Genomic DNA, 4,778 nt, shown 5'->3' with positions numbered 1-4,778 from the left:
TTCTTTCTCTTGTGGTTGCCTCCCCCCCCCCCCTCTCTCTCTCTCTCACCCTCTTTCTCCCTCTCTCTCACCCTCTTTCTCTCTCTCTCTACTCTCTCTCTGTCTTTCTTTCTTTTTTTCGTTTTTCTTTCTCGCGTGTTCCCTTTCTCTATCTATTTCTCTGTCTAATCTATCTGTTTATCTACACCCAGTCTTGTATTTCCTCTCTGTCTGATTCACTCTCTCTCTCTCTCTCTCTCTCTCTCTCTCTCTCTCTCTCTCTCTCTCTCTCTCTCTCTCTCTCTCTCTCTCTCTCTCTCTCTCTTACTTTCCCTTTCTTTCTCCCTTTTCTTTTCTTTTTTTTTCTTTTTTCCAATCTTTTTCTTTCTGTTGCATTCTCTGTGTGTAGCTACCTACATTTTCAGCCTATTTCTCTCAATGTCTTTATCTCTGTTTATATGTCTAGTCTCACCCCCCCCCCCTCTCTCTCTCTCTCTCTCTCTCTCTCTCTCTCTCTCTCTCTCTCTCTCTCTCTCTCTCTCTCTCTCTCCTTCCTCGCTCTTGTTGTTTCTGCGTGTGTGTTTGCTGAGTGCGATGATTGTAGAGGTTGGTTCACAGGGAAAGACGCTTCAAAGACATTTTTTTGGGTACTATTCGTTTGGCTAAGGCGATGGACATGTACACAATAACGGTCATTTCACGCATGGAAATAGTAAAACAGACGTGCAGACAGAAACGACAGGTGGAACCAAAACAAGTGGGATCTACCAGTGGATCACCCCAACCACTTCCCGCGAAGATGTAAAATACAACCTCAAGAGATGCATAAGGTAATGTTATAGAGCGTAAAAACAATAAACACTTTCTCTTGAATTCACTACGATCGGCATTGCATAACAGGAACTGATTAATTAACCACAGTGGCTAGTATTATGGGGCATAAGATATAAACCAATACAGAAACACTGCATCTATTGCCTGTAGTGCCGGAGCATTAGCTGGTATTTCAACACGGCAAGGGAGTTATTATGTTATTGAGTAACTCCATATTATGTGTGGTGTGAAGCGCCATATCCCACTCAGCCACGGCTGGTCTTGACAGGCGGGATCGGAGCTGCAAATCTCCTATATTATCAATTACTATTATTATGGTTATTATCTATTACTATTATTATGGTTATTATCTATTATTATTATGGTTCTTATCTATTACTATTATTATTCTGACGATTGGCGAAGGTGGGGGGGGGGGGGTGGGTGAGATGGGTGCACACCATTTATTAGCTTCCTCTCTCTCTCTTTCTCTCTCTCTCTCTCTCTCTCTCTCTCTCTCTCTCTCTCTGTCTCTCTATTTGTCTCTCTCACTCTCACTCTCTTTCCCACCATCTCTCTCCTTTTCTCCCTCTTTGTCTCCCCACTCTCTCTCTCTTCCCTTGCCTCTCTTTTACTCTCTAGCCCCCTCTCGACTCTATCTATCCATCTATCTATCTGTCTATTTATCTATCTATCTATCTATCTATCTATCTATCTATCTATCTATCTATCTATCTATCGTGTAACGCAAGAACGCGTCGGTAAGAATGACCAACAGCTGTTGGTGATGCCTTTATCATTCCCAGTGATGATATTAACAGAGATTCATTCAATATAGACAAGGCAGAACTATCTCACAAACAGCCAAAGAAAGCAAGCCAGAAATATTAATAATACGTGTGATGAATGGTACTAATGAATTCTTTTTCGGAATAGTTTAGAACAATCAATAAGATATAATTATACTACGGAATTAGGGGTGCTATATTTTTTATCTTTGTTCGTTGAATCATTGAGCTGTGATAAATGTAAATCTGTGATGGTAGCATTATTTTTTAGGTATAATCTAAATCTTTTTACTTGGAATTCTAGAGACATGATTATATATAAATATATTATTATATTGATTGATTGATTTATGCGCGTGTGAGTTTGGGTGAGTGTGTGTGTGTGTGTGTGTGTGTGTGTGTGTGTGTGTGTGTGTGTGTGTGTATGTGTGTGTGTGTGTGTGTGTGTGTGTGTGAGCACTGAATTCATTAGCTCTGTAGTAGAAGACGTGTCAACCGCGACCGCGAGCGAGCTCCTTTTAATTTTTTTTGACAATGGTCACGTCCGACTGGTTGGTCCCTTCTCTGTTATAATAAATCATTGCGTGTGGTATGTTGGAGCTTAACTGTAACTCTTTGTACAAGGAATCCATGAGATGTATAACAGATTTTTGTACGTATAATCTTTAAGATATTACACAAATCAGGCATGGACAAGCGTGTTCAAGTAGTGAGGCAGATTGTGTGATTTTTGGTCAGGTCCAACCTCGCGTTGGTCCCTCTAGGTTATAATAAATCTTTGTTCATTTTGGTGTGTTGGAGCTAAAAAATAACTCTTTGTTCAAGGAATCCTTGAGCTACATTATAACATATGTTTGTATATTGAATCTTCCAGTGCAAAGAGGAGGGGGTGGGTGTTTTGGGGTGACTTTATAAAAACAGGAGCTATCAGTATCACTTATCATATTTCCTGGACATTACTTGAACAATGTCCGAATACGTATAAGCGTTTCTGTACACGAAAGTGGTGTTTGAAAGGATTTTAGAGCAGATGGTAGAGACCTAAAAAAAATAATTGCCACTTTTTGTCTCAAAAAGCATGTTTTGCATCCGCTTATATGCTTCAGCATTAGTAGGAAACTCCCATTCTATACCACAGCTATGATATTATAAATTAGGCATGGACGAGCTCGTTCAAGTCGTGGGGCGAGTTATCCGATTCTGAATATCTCTCGGACTAAAAAAGGAGAAATTCGAGTGAAATCAGTGAGACACATGGTGAGACTAAAACTTACGCTATAGAATATCATGTCACTCGAAGGAATTTAATGAGATATTTTTAAACGCCCCTATCAACACTGTTAGGTTATTTAAGGGCCGGGACCTCCTAGTTTAAGTCCGTCTCCGATAGGACCGATATAATGAGATATTAAATATATTGGATTTATTGCTTCAGTCTGAGCCGGAAACTATTGTTTGCAAACTTCAAAGACAGACAATTTTGCATGTATTATTAACTCACTCTGAGGCATTTTCATAATACCGGGTCGAATCGCTGGCTGGCCATAGTTTGTTCTAGTGTGAGATAAATCTTTGTATTTGAATCATCATCATCCGGTGCCTTGCCGACTGGCGTGGGCGATCATGGACCTCCACTTCCATCTGTCTTTCGAAGCAGCAATGGTGTCTGTTGTTCTTGCTGCTCCCAGCCATGTTGTCATCTTGTCCAGTATCTTTTCCCTCTGTCTGCCTCTACCTCTCTTTCCATCAAACTTTCCTGTTGTTACAATGTTCTCTAATGCTTCTTTCCGCATTTGAATACTTGAGCTAAAATGTGAATCTTTGCACAGTCAATCCCTTAGCAAAAACATAAATCTCTGCACAGTCAATCCTTGGGGTATAATACAAACGTATTATAGCAGCGTATGACAATAATTAGATTAGGGAAACAGGAGATGGGGAACAAAGGGTGGTGGGGGAAGGTGTGGGAAAGGTTAAGGGGTGGGGGGGTGGTGGATAAAGAAGCCACATCCATAGTGGCGCCCCACGTCAAGCCAGACGGCGGAACAACCAACCTTAGGAAGAAAACCTTCGATAGCCAACACTCGAAGCGTTTCTTCTAATAAGTCAAAATTGTATCACGACCCGGTCAAATCAGGTGCTCGTCAATTTTGGGGCAGTATAGAATCTTTGGTATCATCTTAAGGCTTGTCCATTTGGCTTGATATTGATGGGAAAATAGCAATCTATCACTAACAGAAGTCGACATGCTTTGCGATTGAAGGAGGTGGTCGCCTGGTGTCAGAGGTAAAATAACCGTGAAATTGGCCGCCAAATGTTGGTAAATTCAGAAGCGTGTGTATCCTTGGAAAATACAATTCTGCATTTGTGTGCCTTTGATAAACGACCTTCAGTAAAATCCACTTTGAAATATGTCTCAAAATAGACCCACAAAAAAAGGTGTTGAATAAAAAGTAAAAAAAAAAATAATCTCCCATCCGGCAGGAAAATGTATAGTTTCTTTGATTCCATCATTTTGACCAACGCCTGATTTCACCACGATGCCACACAATTATCTTCCCTTGCCCTTCCCGAGGGAGGAGTGAGTTCCCCTCACATCCCTCTATCTCTGTCAGCCCGCCAGGGGTCTCCAGAGAGCTTTTTACTATGCTCCAGCACTCAGCGGTCTGCATGAGGGAAGATTGGTCTCGTTCAGCCTGCCTTTTTGCTATTGAATTCCTGCCATAGCAACAGACTCAGGCTTTGTTCAACGCTGAAGGCTATTGTTGTGGGTTTTCTTAGGGAATTTTCGTCCAGGTCTTGCAGACGTGTCTTTGTTGTGTTGTTGGAGATTGTATTTTATCGAGGGTTATTGTTATTAGCGGTGGTGGTGGAAGAAGTTGTGGATGTGTGTCTGGTGGTTATTGTTGGTAGTGGTGATTGTAGTTGTGGCTGTTGCTATTGCTGTTGCTGTTAATGTTGTTGTTGTTGTTGTTATTATTGTTGCTGTTGTTTTTGTTGTTACTGTTTTGTTGATGATGCCTTTTATGCTGTTGCTATTGTTCATGCTGTTGCTGATGTTGCTGTTGTTGCTAGTGATGTTGTTGTTGTTGTTACCGGGGATGTAGTTTCTTTTGTTGTTGTTGTTGTTGTTGTTGATGTTGTTGTTGTTAATGATGATGATGATGATGATGATGATGATGATGATGATGATGATGA

General features: G+C 40.9%; 1 protein-coding gene across 2 annotated transcripts in view; it reads right to left on the bottom strand.

The window, feature by feature from the left end:
- LOC101849326 (synaptotagmin-9) overlaps positions 1-4,778 on the bottom strand; it is a gene marked incomplete at its 3' end in the record, with an annotated part of 93,445 nt that overhangs the window by 13,114 nt on the left and 75,553 nt on the right.

This window comes from Aplysia californica, unplaced genomic scaffold (assembly GCF_000002075.1).
Source record: "Aplysia californica isolate F4 #8 unplaced genomic scaffold, AplCal3.0 scaffold00832, whole genome shotgun sequence".
In the NCBI taxonomy this organism is placed as follows: domain Eukaryota; kingdom Metazoa; phylum Mollusca; class Gastropoda; order Aplysiida; family Aplysiidae; genus Aplysia; species Aplysia californica.
The sequence above is the reverse complement of the archived record's forward strand: the minus strand, read 5'-3'. Positions and strand labels throughout refer to the sequence as shown.